The following is a 16,968-nucleotide window of genomic DNA, read 5'->3' as shown; positions in this document are numbered from 1 at the left end:
GTGCTCCTCAAGAGCCACTTATACATCCCAACAGGTCTTTGGCTGGGAATGAAGCATTTTTTTTCTGTACCAGAAAGCATCTGAGATTCCTGTAGTGGTTGCAGAAAATCTTGATGGTTCTTTGGTTTCTGTCTTGTTTCACAATAGATTATTGCGGATTTACCGTAACAAAGTGCTGCGCTCAGGTGGACTATGAGTTGCACAGCAGTCAGCTTAGAAAATAGTTTACAAATGGTGTCATAATACAACACTTCCTTCTCACAAATCTCTGTAGCTGTCTTTACAAAAGTGACTTTTAAAAGATTTAAGTAGCTGCAGTCTGGTGGGAATTAGACTCTTTTGCTCCTCTGCCCATTAGCATTTGTGTTGGGAACGCCAGAATATCTTCGGGTGTGCTTCTTAGATCTATAAATTGCCAGATAGAGACATTTATTACTATGTTTAGGTTTTTTTTGTTTTTTTAAAGTTTCAGATGTCCTGTAGGCATGTAGTGAAGGAGCTTTGTTACTATGGTGATGGGTGCTGAGGAAAACCTCTGTTTAGATAAAAGTAATGTTCTCAAACCGACAGATCCTAATAAGTTTCTGAAACTCAGTCATTGATGTCTTGGTCTAAGGTTACTCCACATACCACTTTCCCCAAGCAGAGATATCATCCTTTTGTAGAAAATGTGTGCAAATTGTCACTTCTCAAGTGAGGGGAATGCGTGTTTATTTTGTTGTTAATAAATGGTTAGGAAACAATTGATTTAAAATCATATTAAGAAGTTAAGCTTCTGTAAAATAATATTCTGTGTTATTTATGTACATATAATCCATCAGTTGGAACCCTGATATAGCTGTTCTCTACAATTTTATAAGACCTATAAATCACCCTACTCTTGAATGTCTTTCGGTTTATAACATTTAAAGGGGGAAGGAAGGTACTGTTCCCACATTTTACTGGTGATATAATACACAGAATCTTTTTTAAAGCATTCCAGTATATAAACTCTCTTATATACTCTTTTCTAAATGATTTCTTCACAAGTAAATAAAGGGCATGCAGTGGCAACAACAGATTTCCTAGGCATGAATCTTCTGGAAGTGAAGCTTGTTCTTGCCTATATGGGAGAGAGAATATGTGAACCAGAAGTTCACACGTGTGTTTTTCATGATAGTAGTTTCCAGAGCTGCCCCAACCAGGGCAATATTGTGAATCTAGTTATATGAGTACTTGCAAATCATGTACCACCTTTATGTGTACTTAAACAAACATGAGATTGCAGGATTGTTGAGAACCACCATGGGCCTTCAGACAAAGATTTCCTCTAGGCCCCCCTGGTACCACCAAGACCCAATCCAAAAACCATGGACCATCAGACAAAGATTTCCTCTAAGCCCCCCTCGTACCACCAAGACCCAATCCAAAAATCACATGAAAGAATATCTCATGACTTGCCCAACTTCATGGATCTTCAGCATGACCCCAGCCCCTAAACCTTTTCCTCCTTGTTCCCCTCCCACTTTCAGGAGCCCTGTGAACCTTAATTTATCGAAAAATGAGTACTAGTCTTGGTGGGATCATAGCTAAAGCAGCTTCTGTATCCTCTTGGTTAGAGGTAATCAGTTATCTATACTACACTGTCTCCATCTGGGAGAGACGTGTTGGATCCAAACAATGGGAAACTAAATGAGAAAGTTAAACAGAGTATCATGTGGAGCTTTTTGTGTGCATAAGAAGTTTCTTTCTTCAGACTTCATACAGAAAAAAAATTATTCACAGAAGGTTTTTGAAATCATTATCAAGGCAAAGAAAATGCTGTAGAGAAATATTTATTTATAACACCACCTTTCTTTAATTTAAAAAAGCACCTTTCTAGATCCAGGATGTTGAATCTTCTCATCTTTGGAAACCCCTCTCAGGTTGTCCCTGAGAATGTTATCGAAGATAAATGGAAGACTTATAGGAAGCTGAGATTAACTGTAGTGATGCCCCACTTGTGGAATACCCTCACAAGAGCCCCAGGTTCACTCACTTTCAGATACAAGGGCTCTTTCCGCACATGCAGAATAATGCACTTTCAAACTGCTTTCAATGCTCTTTGAAGCTGTGCGGAATAGCAAAATCCACTTGCAAACAGTTGTGAAAGTGGTTTGAAAATGCATTATTCTGCGTGTGCGGAAGGGACCAAGGTTAAGATGCCTAAGCTTTTAATTTTGCTGCTTCTCTTGGGCTTGGTTTGCAGGGGGATTGTTCTGTTGTGATTCTATTGTGTTTTTTATCCTCAGTGTAAGGCCTTGTGAACATTCTTGTTTAGTTGAGTGGAAACGGTGCAAACCTAAGCAGAGCCACACCCTTCTAAATACATTGAAGTCAGTGGGCTTTGAAGGGCGCAGTTCTGCATAGGACCTAACTACACATGTTTTAAATAATTAAACACATATAAACACAAGGCTCAGATCAGGTAAATCAGAAACTGATTGATGACTTAATAAAAGTTCTATTTTTTTCCTTTGTAGCTGAGACCCTTATAATGCCAAAAGGAATGAACATTTGACTAAAAAATATGGATTGAAATGATGAAATTCTGTTATTTACTTTTGAGCTGATGGAAATTTATAACTAATCACCCAGGGATAGCCCTGGTAACTCAGAGAAGAAAGAAATGCTGTGACCTGTAGCAATTGTGCAGTGCCACTATTCAATGTTAATAGAGTGCTTTCTGCTATTTCATAATTGAGAAGGGTTTCCTATTTTAGTTGTTTATGCTGGCCCATTCTGTTTATTATCCAGGATCCATTTCTGTTTTTCACAGTTGCATTCTGAAAATCTGCTTGATCTAAGATCTCTTATTCTTCCTATCTTCCTATCTCCAGGTTCAGTTTTATGGATGTAAATCCCGAATTTATTTATTTGGAACATTTTCACTTCACCGTTCTCCTTAAAGTAAGATGATTTGCAACCAAATTAAAGTAAGATGATTTGCAACCAAATTAAAAAATGCATAAAGTAATCTTTTAAACTATTGAACATTAGAACACTGACTTCATACAAACATACCTGCCATATCCCCAAACTCTCAAACCTTCAAAAAGTTTTCTTGAAGGCTGCCTTCACCGTTATATTAAGGATCAGCTTATATTTAACATTCTTTGTGCAGAAACAGCTCCCTCGTCTTCCAAGAAGTCAAGATCTTTTCAAAGAGGGATAAGCTATATTCTCAGAGGGTTATAGGGAAAAGGAATAGTATTGCATGACCATATGAACTTGAATGTGTTGAGGCTAATCCTCAGAATGACATCTGATGATTGTACACTAACATGTACACACATCTGAGTGGGGATATGATTTAAGTCTATAAAATTATGAATGGGGTAGAAAATGTCAACAGAAAGAATTTTTTCTCTCTCACAATACTAGAACCAGGGGGCATACATTGAAAATGCTGGGAGAAGAATTAGGACTAATAAAAGGAAACATATCTTCACACAACGCGTGATTGGTGTTTTGAATATGCTGCCACAGGAGGTGGTGATGGCCATTAACCTGGATAGCTTTAAAAAGGGCTTGGACAGATTTATGGAGGATAAGTTGATCTATGGCTACCAATCTTGATCCTCCTTGATCTGAGATTGCAAATGCCTTGTGCTTGGGAGCAGGTGGTGTACTGCCTATGGAGACATGGGGTCACCCATGATGCCGGGCGCACACCTGTGGGGTGCCCAGCAGGTTCCTGCCCACCCCCCACCCGCCGCCGCCGTGCTGCCGCTACCTGCCCGGCTGGCCTTTCTTAAAAGGGCAGTGCTCCAAAGGGTAACTGAGTGAGTGAGGGGGACAAGGCGCTATGTGAGTAAGCACTGCGGCACTTACTTGCGAGTAAGCAGGGCTCCACGGGGGGTGCCTGGGTTTTTTTTTGTCTCCAGGCACCATTTGGACCCCATATGCCATTGCTTGGGAGCAGCAGCAGCGGAAGGCCATTGCTTTCACATCCTGCATGTGAGCTCCCAAAGGCATCTGGTGGGTCACTGCGAGTAGCAGAGTGCTGGACTAGATGGACTCTGGTCTGATCCAGCAGGCTCTTTCTTATGTTCTTACACCTGTATACCTGTTGTATTTATTCACTATTTGCAAATATGGCGGAGTGGCATAACAGCCTATCCTTCCGTAGTGAAGAGAGTACTATAATTATTTTGAGAGTTTCTCTAGATGACTTTGATGTAGTACAACCTTTAGATTGCAGCCAACTTTTGTATACTAAAAAGAAGAGGCTTAAATGCATTTCCATGCAACTTCATTAACCAAGGCCCCTTCCGCACACGCAAAATAATGCGTTTTCAAACCACTTTCACAACTGTTTGCAAGTGGATTTTGCCATTCCGCACAGCTTCAAAGAGTATTGGAAGCAGTTTGAAAGTGCATTATTCTGCATGTGCGGAATGAGCCCAAGTATTTTAAAGTCAAATGTATCCTTAGAGGGCTACAAATTGAAAAAGCACCTACTCTGTTGAGTCTGAAGAATTTAAAATAAAATGGGCTAATCTACTCAACAAATACTCAATGGACCTTATGTTGCTAATTATAGATAAGGCTACTGAGCAAGAAGAAACCTGTAAAATAGAAAATGATTTGAAAAGGTCCAATACTCTGGATATGGCAGACAATAAACTCCTAGAGATCAAGAAAAGTTAACAAACTTTTAAAGAAACATTAAAGGAGTTGAAATGTAGAAAATTTCAAAGAGACAGTAAGGACTGTGAGCTAAATAGAGCAAGGAACAAGAAAAGAGTGAGATGGCAAGATGGGTGCATTAGTCATGGAGTTAACTGATAATGACCATTATGCATTCACATCTGAAGATGACAGTATGGGAGTGAGGAGACAGGAAATGCATATGGCTGGGAGCCGTCTCACCCCTTACGTCCCGAGTCGTGGGACCGTCTCACCCCTTACGTCCCAAGTCGTGCCCTCCGCTCTGCGGAGGCGAATTTACTGGTGGTCCCCGGCCCCTCCATGATGTGGCTGGCCTCCACCAGGGCCAGGGCGTTTACTGCCCTGGCCCCTGCCTGGTGGAACGCCCTTCCTCCAGCAGTTAGGGCCCTGTGGGACCTTGGAGAGTTCCGCAGGGCCTGCAAAACGGTGCTGTTCCACCAGGCTTTTGAGGGAGCCGGCCGCTGAGCCCGCCCCTCATGTTGTCCTGCACACTGGCTATCTATTGGACCATCTGCCAATCCCCTCCCTTCCCAGGGCTTCTGATCACTTTGGGGGGGCTTGGGTGCCAGGACGATACTTCCATTATTAATCAAATTATTTATTGAAGGTTACTACTGCTGCCGTAGTTTTATAGTTTTAAGGTTTTGTATTTTAACTGGGGTTATTCGATTTGTTTTATTGTATTGTTGTTTGTTGTGCACCGCCCTGAGCCCTTTGGGGGTAGGGCGGTTTATCAAATCGAATAAATAAATAAAATAAATAAATAAAAGAAGCTATAGGTAAAGGAGTCCACCAATTTTTTTCGCCCACCCCAGAGAGGGAGGAAGGAAACCTGGTTATTAATTTGTTCTTTTACACCTGCAGACTGACAGTATTACATCTAGGTTTAGGGTTTGTGCCCACTCCCTATTAAGATGAATTCCACACAAAAGTTGATATATTTAAACTAATAAGACAAATCAAACTAAAGGCGTTCTTTGCACAAGAGGAAACAGGTCCCATAGAGAAGTTTAAACCTAGTTCCACTTTTACCCCACACATTGAGAACCCAGCTGTTACAATATTTGAAAAGGTAGTTTTGCAAAATATTGCCAACATTGACAATTCTCGATTGCGGGGTAAATGTAATCTTGCATACATGGCTAGAACCATACTGAAGAATCTCTCGGAGGATAAAAGGATTGTAATAAAAGAGGCAGACAAAGGGGGAGCAATTGTCATCTTAGATGCCCAAGACTATTAGAAGTATATGGACAATTGAATAATGAGGAATACTATATCAGGACTCTGACAGACCCTACAGATAGTATTCTTTCACTATCAAATTTGTCATACAGGAAGCTCTGGTTATGGGTCTGATTTCTGATAACTTATCTAAATTTCTCATCAATAGTACTCCTCATGTGCTGATATTTTATGCCTTGCCAAAGATACAAAGGCAGGGTTTCCCGCCCCCCGGAAGACCCATATTCTCAGGAAGCGCTTCCGTCTTTGTACCACTGGCAATTTATCTTGATTCTTTTTTGCAACCAGCTGTGAAACAACAAGAGTCTTATATCAAAGACACAAGATTTGATTTGCAAGCTTGAAGGCACCCTATGCCTTGTTGGCTCAGTATTATTAACACTACATGTTATTGCCTTATATACAAATATGCTGCACAATGAGGCGAGGGAAATAGTGATGGAGACTCTAGAGGAAAGAACGGAGGAAACCCCCATAACATATTTTTAGTGGAACTATTGAACATTAGTCTTGATAAAACATATTTAAGATTTGATAAGGCATTTTTTCCTTTAAAATCAAAGGGGTGGGCATGGGCTGTGGCCTAGCTCCTTCGGTCACTAATCTTTTAATGGGGAAATTAGAAGAAAAAATTATATGCAACCCCTGGACGAATCTGTTTTGGAAAAATGTTAAATTGCATAAGCAAATTATAGATAATATTAATATTATTGTGAATGCCAGACTCATTCCAAACTTTATAGATTGGATTAATGCTACTCACCTATCAGTCAAAAAAACACACACACACACACACACACACACTCACTCACACACACACACACACACACACACACACACACACACACACACACACACACACACACACACACACACACACACACACACACACACACACACACACACACACACACACAAATGTAGTAACAAGGAGATCAATTATCTGGATACAACTATCTTTATTATTAATAATAATACATTAATAATAATACACTCTCCTTCTATCCGTTCCACAAGCCTGGACTGGAATTTGGGTCTCCACTGTAAATCTTACCATTCCAAACAGCTGAAAGTAAGCTTGCCCCACAGCAAATTAGTTTGTTGGATATGCAATTCCACCAATACAGCTGATTTTGAGAGAGAAATCAGGTCTCTCCTGCGGGCTTACAAAGCAAGGGAATACCCTGATTTTGTGTTAGACCATGCATGGGAGAGGATTTGTTCAGTGGCTAGAAAGGACCTGTTTAATCTTAAAACTAGAGAAACTGGATAGGTACACATGAGTACAGCCTTGAATTTTACAACAGAGGCAAATGAAATAAAAACTGTTATTATTTATTTTTATTTTATTTTATTGGATTTATATCCTGCCCTATCCCCAAAGGGCTCTGGGTGAGTTACAACATAGTTTAAAATATTTCATAAACATTAAAATATAAACCAATTAACAATTTAAAATAAACCTCCCCCTCCCCCCAAAGACCGAAAGATTGCTGTGTTCAATCAATCAATCTGGCTGGCTGGTTGGATAAGGCCTGGTGGAACAGCCATGTCTTGTAAGCCCTGTGGAATTGACATAATTCCCAGAAAGCCCTGACATCACCAGGCAGTTTTGTGAGGCCAGAACCCATGTCCTGCCTGCGCAGCTGTCTTGAGAAAAGATAGGTTAGGAAACAACCCCCCCCCCCCAAAAAGCATCAGACATCAGATATCAGAAACAAGCAGAAAGTTTTACTGAACAGAATATAGATCTCTGACAGAAAGTGACCCCTCCCAAGGGAGAGGCACACTCTGGGTGCTCTCGAAAGAGAGACACACCCACCATACAAAAAACCTTAGTCTTTATAGATACAAAGAATACAAGTCATACAATCATACCTGTAAACGTATCCCATAAGATCCATACCCCTTTCATGTGCTATAAGTATTAACCTTAAAATCCTATTGGCTGATTCTGTCTCCTTGTCACATTAAGACAGCCTCTATCCTACGTGTCACAAATGCTGCATGTTCTTAGCTCATGTTCTTAGCACATCTTATGCAGAGGGGCAATAAACTAACTTCTGCCTTTTCTGGTTTCCAAGAATAATCAGTTTTCCTACTTTTCTAAATTTGCTCCTGAAGAGAGATACCTAAATTTGCTCCTGAAGAGAGATACCTGAAATTTGCTCCTGAAGAGAGATCATAAAACTTCCCTTTTCCCAGTTTGAAATGATTTTACTTTAACAGATTATACAAACATTGATTCTAACAATTATACCATTTGATTCTAATACAATAGAATTATAGTAAAACACCAGTAAATATGAATCTCTCATTATCATTTCTGTGTTCATTTAACAATATATAGAAAAACACTTTTCCTATTAACTAATCACATTCATTTCTATTCTAACCTCTGATTTCTTTATTGCCCTTAGGCATGCCATATAGCTAGTGCTGTAAACAAAGTTATAAAGTACATGTCTTCTGTCACGTATTAACCTTTAGTGACAAGATCTTAAAGATATTTATCTTTGCTTGCCTGCATGACTGCTACGTGCAGTTTGCTGACATGCAGGTTGACCTGTTGGTCTCTATACACAGAAACCCCATTTTGATTCTTCAAATCTTTGGTTCATTTCTCTGGTTTTTACAAATTCCATGTTCCTTGATATCAAATACAATTATAAGGCATTTCAGCCAGTCCCGTAGTTTGTTCCATCAGGCCGGAGCCAGGGTCGTAAAAGTAGGAACCTCTTGTCAGAATATGCAGCGCCATGTTCTAAATTTGTTCTCGGCCCACCCATCCACAAATCTGGAGAGCTTCTCAAAGGTATGCTCCATGTGTTATTTCCTTGTCATAATTTATGGAATTCAATTGATCAATTTATTGTTATGTATAAAGCTTTTAAGGTACTATCTGGAATTTTTTAAAATAGAGCTGAGGGTTTTATGTGTAATTTAAGTATAATTTTGTATGTAATATTTTTTAAATTATTGTAAGCCACCCTGAACCTGACCCAGGTCAGATAAGGCCAAGATAGAAATCAAATGATAAATAAACAACATAAATAAATAAGGTCTGATGGGCATTATATTTTTAATGGAGTATTAAACTCAACTAGATGGAACCTCCATGTGCAGAAGAAATGCTGCAGAACACCAGATGCTAAGGATAATTAAAGACTACGATGGCCTTCATAATCTGCTTTAGAGTTTACAGAAGCATTTGGCTGATCCAGAACTCCCCGTCCCAATTAATTTGCCTCCTAACGTCCCCAAATCAACAACCCAGATCATCCTAATTAATTGTCCCTTGTGCCATCTCCATTCAGCCCACTCTGCTTTTCCCACCCAGTTCAGAAAATGTTTCCAGAAGGAATAATCTTTCAGCTTTCCCCCCTGCTCCCAATTCTTCGGTTTTCTCCCTGCTGTGCCTTCAGGTGGGAAGATAAAGGCTCACCATTCAAATTCAGCAGCTCTAATAACCAACCAACGTTCTGATAGGTAGCTGGCTTTGCCCAATCACCACTACTGTACTTAAACAGAGAGTTCAGGTATCCATTCAGTGCTCCATGTCAGTGAGTAGGTGCAGGCAGGGAATTATTGCACCAACTCATACTTGAAACTGACTTTTGTTTAAAAAAAATCGAAAAGATATGTATTTTTAAAGTGTGCTAGTTGCACAAATACACTTTTATTTTTTAAAGAAAATCTTCCTCATAGTGCTATTTGTTGGCATACTGCATTTGCAGAATAAGAAATTGCCCCTTGTTAGTTGTTATCAGTGTTATTTGTCATGCCTCACAATTTGTCCAATATCCAGTTCCAGCCATTGGTTTTATGCAAATATGCACGCGCACACACATAAAGCCTTTTATCCAAGTGACTTATATTCTTCATTCTTTCTGAAAGCTCTTGGAAAAATGAGCTACTCCTTTGGCAGCCTTTTAGAGAAAAATAAAGGGATTTTTTAAAAGATATATATATATATATATATATATATATATATATATGAATAGCCTTTTTTTAATTTGAAAGGCAGCACCCATGAATGTTGTAAAATAGAAATAAATAGGATGCTGAAAATTGGAAAGGAAGAGATATACTTTAAAATATATAAGATATACTATATAAGTATATCTAATATATATAAGATAAAATATATAAGATATACTAAAATGCATGTTGTAATTGCAGTAGGATTTTCATTTGTCTGACAGACAGACGTAGCTCTAAAGGGGTGGTATGTGTGTGTGTACACATGACGCACTGGGCGCATGCACTTGTGGGGGTGTGGCAAGGGTGTTTTGGGGGCATGGTGGGCGTTCCGGGGGTGTGGTGGGGATGTTCCAGGGTGGGACAAGGGCAGAGGACGCACCGGTGCACCGGGCGCCTTTCCCCCTTGCTACGCCTCTACTGACAGATGTTAGTAATTCAAAAGTTGTTTTGTCACTAGTGACAATGGGCATCGTTTTATAGATTCTCTGGCCAGAGAATGCACTGGTAGAGAGAGATCCTGAGAATTTCATGCCTGCATCTTCTCCACGAACTGATGTTTTCAGGCTAACCAATGAGCAAGGAAATATGGTAGACTAGACCTGAATGCTGAATGTTGTTTTATGACTTCTTATTCTTATGCTTATGAGAGCCAGAGTGGTGTTACAGTTTTAATGTCCAGTTTAATTTGTTAAAAGTAGGGTTTTAAGTAGGGTTTTACAGGTCCCCCTTACAATGGTGATTAATTTTTAATCTATGTATTAATTAATATAAATACTGTTGATGGTGATGATTGATTGTAAGATGGGTTTTTATACTGGTCATTGACAGGAAATAAATTATTTTGATTCTATTTGCAGAACCCTTAACTGGAACCTTCCTTCTTTCTCAGTCATCTTTGCAGAAAGCTTTTATATCTGATGCCAGAGTTTGCTCTGCCCCAGTTAAGAAATCAGAAGACAGCTGAACCTCTGATTGGTTCTATCTTCCCTTTTTTGCCACCTCCTCAGAGATTGATGCTTTGCTTCCTGGTCAGAAGTCCTACAAGGCTGGATGATGGAACAGACGGCTGGTTGATGTGGGAACAGTGACTGATGAAGACCTGGTGATTCAGGAGAGACATCAGCAGAGGAACACACCTTGAGAGGCGACCCAAGAGGAGAGTCCTTTGAACTTTCAGTCCCAGTGACACTTGTCTCTTCATCTTGGAGGGGCAGCTCTCATGCTGCCTTCCAAACTGAAAGTACAGAATAAGCCCATGGTGACCCAGTTCTGTGCAGGAGAAGTGCTTGGCTTGCTCCCTGTGCTCCAGCCACTGAACCAACTGTTGCTCCTGCATCATCGAAGGATGATGACCCAACTATACTCTGTCTCACAAAAAGATATTAGTAGATTGCATATTCCACCAGCACAGAACTCTACACGATGGATCTTATTTATTGCAGAATGCTCCATCTGGGTCCTAGTTTCTACCAAGCTCTGCTTCCCCCATCTGTTTGAAAGTGTGATGATAGTCATTTAATGAAATGTAAATACTCTTGAATCAAAGTACCATATTCAATCATGCACAAAATAGTGGTTTTTGACAAAGGCAGCTCGTAAAAATGAATGATAATTCTCATATTCGTTCAGGACTATATGCTAATGCGGAAGCATACAATTCTCACAATCACTGCACCTCAACTGACTGTACTAACATCTTTATCTGAGTAAAAGTTGTCTTTTCAGATGCAACCCTCAGGCCAGGCAAGGCTGTTTAAATCCAAGACTATATAAACTTCCATCTTAACAGATTTAAGTGTTTTGCAGGGATCAGTCTTTGGACCTAGCCCTGACTCCACTGCCATCCTGGGGGGTGGGGAAGGGGCAGACCTGCTGCTGAATCCCAGTAAACCAGTGGCCAAGATTCTTGTTGCTCCTTGTTCCTTTTCCAGCTCCAGCATCCCACTATCAAAGGGCAGAAAATCTCTTCCGCCAACAATCCCATAAACTTTTCAGTTATTCCATATTGCTATGTCTGATATTTTGAGGATGCCCCTTTTTCTCTCCAGAAGACTTTTACTTTTATTTGGCTTTTTCATATTATCCATTGTGGTTTTCAAAGCAAATGAAAGCATTTATTCCTGATTCCTACTGACTCTAATCTCCATAGGCTTACTGTGATAACAACAGGGAAATATCAGCATACCGTGATAGACAGTTTATATACTTGCCTACTCCAAAGCACGTTGGGCAACCTAGAGAATTCAAAGTTTAAATTGACTTTTCTGCTCTGATGAACAGTAAGGGAAGAATGGGAGGAAATATTACATCTTAATTGTCATTCTCAGCTGGGATCTGCAAATCTGGTTCATCCTTCGGCTATTACTGTTTACTAAGTCTCGCAGCCCCACTGTAATTATTTTCTGAATCCCAGAGTATGTTGTCTGTGACAAAGAGAAAAGCATGTAGCAGCCAAGAGAACTTTGTTTCCACTGCCCCCATCATGTTGACCTCGGCCCATGCAATGTCCGCCTGGTCCCAGATGCTTAGTGAACAAGATCTCATAATTTCCCAAGACTTAGAATTGACATGTTGTCAGCATAACAATCTGACTTGTAGCCAGTTTGGTGTAGTGGTTAGAGCAGCAGACTAGGACCTGAGGCAACCTGGGATCAAATCCCTGTTCAGCCATGGAAACTCACTGGGTTACCTTGGGCCTATCACAAGCTTTCACCCTAGCCTACATCACAGGGCTATTTTCGTGGGAAAATAGAAGAGGGGAGAATGATGTTCTAAAAAAGCTGCTTTTGAGTCTGTCCTGGGGAAAAAAGAGGGCTATAAATAAATGCAAATACATTGAATTCCTGCTATCATGAAACTGAGGCCCCTTCCGCACACGCAAAGTAATGCATTTTCAAACCACTTTCACAATTGTTTGCAAGTGGATTTTGCTATTCCACACAGCTTCAAAGAGCACTGAAAGCAGTTTGAAAGTGCATTATTCTGCATGTGCGAAATGAGCCTGACACTTTGGTTTGATCATAAAAGCTAATTCTCTCTTTACAGAAGGCTTCAAGAGAAAGAACAAACTTTCAAGAGAGCCGGCGTGGTGTAGTGGTTAAGTACAGGTGGACTCTGATCTGGAGAACCAGGTTTGATTCCCCACTCCTCCACATGCGTGGCAGACTCTTATCTGGTGGACTGGATTTGTTCCCCCACCCCTACGTTCCTGCTGTGTGGCCTTGGGCCAGTCACAACTGTTCAGAGTCTCTTACCTACCTCACAAGGTGTCTGTTGTGAGGAGAGGAAGGAAAGGAGCTTGTTAACCCCTTTGAGTCTCCTTACAGGAGAGAAAGGGGGGGTATAAATCCAAGCTCTTCTTCTTCCTCATCATCTTTTGGTAGTGTTATAAGGCATTGGACACAGGCAACATTTCTTTTAGTGGAAGACACTTTGGTTGGCGGCACAGAACTTTCCTGCCATCCCTCTCCCACTGCAGCCCAATGTTGACCCCGAATTGCTGATTCTTGGGGAAAAGGGATACTCAGGAATGGCATGAGGGGCAAAGTGGGGTTCAGCTGTAGGAAGGGGAAATTGCAGAAATTACACCATCTCCTCCACCCACCCAATGTGTGTGAATGCCAGAAGTTGGGTGCTGTGTGGTTTCCGGGCTGTATGGCCGTGTTCTAGCAGCATTCTCTCCTGACGTTTCGCCTGCATCTGTGGCTGGCATCTTCATCTCTTCATCTTCATCTGTGGCTGGCATCTTCATCTCTTTGCTCTGAAGATGCCAGCCACAGATGCAGGTGAAACGTCAGGAGAGAATGCTGCTAGAACACGGCCATACAGTCCGGAAACCACACAGCACCCAAGTGATTCCGGCCGTGAAAGCCTTCAACAATACAATGCCAGAAGTATTTCCAATTCTACGTATGGTAGAATGCCGTGATCTAGAGTACAGGAGTGGAGGGTGGGGGGAATTTTTAGCTGAAGTATTCCAAAAACAGTTTCATTTTTTAAAAAACTGCACCAAATGGGATAAAAAATACTATGCGCCTACAATCCTACAATGAATGGAGACAAAAAGGGACAAGATAGGGTGACCATTTAACTGCATGCAGTGAGAAATTCACTTACCGAACATGTCCTGCCTTAATTTGTGCTGTGCTGCTCGAAATGCTAATGAAGCCCAGAATTCTCAAAGGTCATATTTGGAAGATATTGGTGCTTTTCTTTTTTTTCTTTTCTTTTTCCAGTTTCAAAACAATTAAAATGAGGTTTGATTCCTAATTTGGCTAACAATGTTAGCTCTCCCGTTAATTAGCTGAGGTGTAAGAACGTCTCTTTGCTCTGGCCGTTTGCTGAATGAGAAGGCACTTTATTTTCATTTAAACTATTCCACTGTGCTTTTTATTATTATTTTTTCACAGGGATGTCTCTTCTCTATTGATTGTGCAAAATAACTGGGGGGGAAATTATTAAAAAAAATATAAAAGGGGAAAGAAAAGTGCACATTTAGCAAATCCCTGCACTATATACTTCAAGGAGTCATTTATCATCCTTGGAAAGGTTGGATTCTTCGCAAATATTAAAGAAAAAGGCTGGTAATTGCTGTGTGCCGCTAATTGACAGAATTGTGTTGTTGAGGAGAGAACTTTTAGGCTGCCTTTAATTCTGACTCTTGAGGACACTCTAAAATTCATGTTTGCGATGCATTTGAAAAAGCACCTTGTGTTCTCAGTGAGCGCGTGGAGGGTTTTTTTTTCCAATTTTTAAAAAAGGGTGATGGACTTTCCAGTAAATCAATACCATCATCTTCAAAAGGCTCTGTTATTGCTGTTATTGAGGGTATGACATACAATCTTAAACTGATTTCACCCTCCTAAACTTCTTGCCTTTAATGGACTTAGAAGGGTGTAACTCTGCTTAGGATTGCACTGTTAGTATGTCAAGGAGCCTGTGTTCACAACATATGCATTTCATGCTATCCCAGGATTTGAATGCAGTTGGACGGATTCACATGGAGGATGACTAGTTGAGAAAATTAAACTGGAACCAAATATATTATTTGTGTTGGGACAAGGGCTTAAAAACACACAAGCGGACACTGCATTCCCATGACCTTGGGAAGGAGATTTTTTTTAAAAAAAATTGTATATTTTTAAAGAAATGTTCCAGAAAATTTGGCATGGGTTGTGAACCCATGAATACAAAACCCAAAACATTAGCCGTCAGCAGACTTCTGCTAAGTTGAAGGTGAGGTCCTCTGAATTGCTTGGCAAAGGCGTCCGTTGTCTTGTTTCACAAGCTAATTTTGGATTTTCATTAGTACGCTGCACTAATCAGGTTTAATGAATCTGAGCCCAAATTGCATTATGGGCTTTTGTCGCTGGGTAGGTTGGAGACACGCCACATTAACGCAGCAGAACAAAAGACACCGACAACAAATGCTACAGAAACATACGGCCCTTATTAGTTATGGATCTATTCTTTTTACACTGTGTCAGACTTAGGGATTTGAAAGTAAACAAATATAAATCATATGGGAGTAGAGCTTTTCATGTAGTACATTAGAGAGGCGTAGTACATGAAGCTGTGGCTTCTGTAGGGGATTTAGTCCCAATTTTACCCTCGTTCTCATTGTCTTGGTCACTCAAGTGGGTTACAAAATACATATAACAATGGATTAGGTTTATAACAGGCTTTTAAAAACAATGCTCTGCAGTACATTTTTATTCTAACCCCCCCCCCCCAATTTTTGTCTAATCAGGGCTTAAACACTAAATCCAGCCTCCTTTCATTACAGCAAAACTTTTCTGAATAGTATTTCCCAGACTTAAAAAACAACAGCAACAAAAATCTTCACCAACTTTCTGGACAATTTGTTCAAATTGGTCATTCTAACATTTATGAGCCTTTCTGTTATGTTGTGGTAACCTCAGGGTTTATCTCTTGCTCTGCAGAGAATACACCTGACTGCTGGGGAAGGGACTATTACATTATTAAACTCAGTCCCTACCAGCAGGCTCCCAGTAGTCCCTGTAAACTAGTCCCAGATTACAACATACAGCAATGGACCCTGCTTCTGTACACATTTACCATGATTAATATTTTGAGATGTGCTGTCATGGACTTGAATCTAGCTGTGCTACTGCAGACTAACATGGCTACCTTCTGAAACTACTAGGGATGCCAGCCTCCAGGTGGGACCTGGAGATCCCCTGTAACTACAGCTCATCTCCAGGCTATAGAGATCAGTTCCCTTGGATAAACCAGATGCTTCTGAAGGTGGATTCTATGGCATTGTACCTCACTCCCCAAGCTTCATCCCTTGATCTCCAGGAGTATTCCAACCTGGATATGGCAAGTCTACTCCCCTATCCCCTGCTGGTGGCCAGGGAGTACGAGGCAAATCTAGGGGGCAAACGTGGCAAGCCTAGGGGACACAGAGGACCACACAGAGCCTGTCTTTCCAAGGATCCATCTATTGGAAGTCTCAGTTCATCAAGAAAAGAGAGTGCACGTGCAGTTCCAGATTTTCTGATATGGAACTATCATCCAGTATAGCATGGATAGAACGTGGCATTCCTACCATTCCTACAAGGGTCAAACCAGGACAATAGATAGAATCAGCTGTTGTGGTGATAAATATAGGATGGGACAATATATTAATATGCATCCCCTTGTTTATGTTTGTACTCAGTGGCCTAGAACCATCCTAATACAAGTGTTTCAAGGTGATGCAATGGTCAGGGGAGAAGAAAACTGTTCAGGTAGGGGCTGTGGCTCAATGGCAAAGCTTCTGCTTTGTATGCAGAAGGTCCTAGGTTCAAGCCCTGGTGGTTCCAGTTAAAAGGATCAGGTAGCAAATAACATGAAAGATCTTGACCCGAGATCCTGGAGGATCATTGCAAGCCAAAGCAGACACTCACTGACCTTGGTAAGCCATTTTCATGAGAAGACATGGGATATGGTATTATTATTATTATCATTATTATTTAACTTGATAGACCGCCCGCCCCCAGAAGGCTCTGGGCGCTGTACAATAGTTAAAATACAATAAAACAC

The 16,968-nt window shown here is 40.6% G+C and overlaps 1 non-coding gene across 1 annotated transcript; it reads left to right on the top strand.

Moving 5' to 3' along the window:
- The first annotated feature begins 16,676 nt into the window (after positions 1 to 16,676).
- On the top strand, positions 16,677 to 16,748 carry TRNAT-UGU. Its single transcript has one exon. It is a non-coding gene; the product is annotated as a tRNA-Thr (tRNA).
- Positions 16,749 to 16,968: the final 220 nt, after the last annotated feature.

This window comes from Sphaerodactylus townsendi, linkage group LG11 (assembly GCF_021028975.2).
Source record: "Sphaerodactylus townsendi isolate TG3544 linkage group LG11, MPM_Stown_v2.3, whole genome shotgun sequence".
In the NCBI taxonomy this organism is placed as follows: Eukaryota; Metazoa; Chordata; class Lepidosauria; order Squamata; family Sphaerodactylidae; genus Sphaerodactylus; species Sphaerodactylus townsendi.
This window is presented reverse-complemented; position numbering and strand designations above follow the sequence as displayed.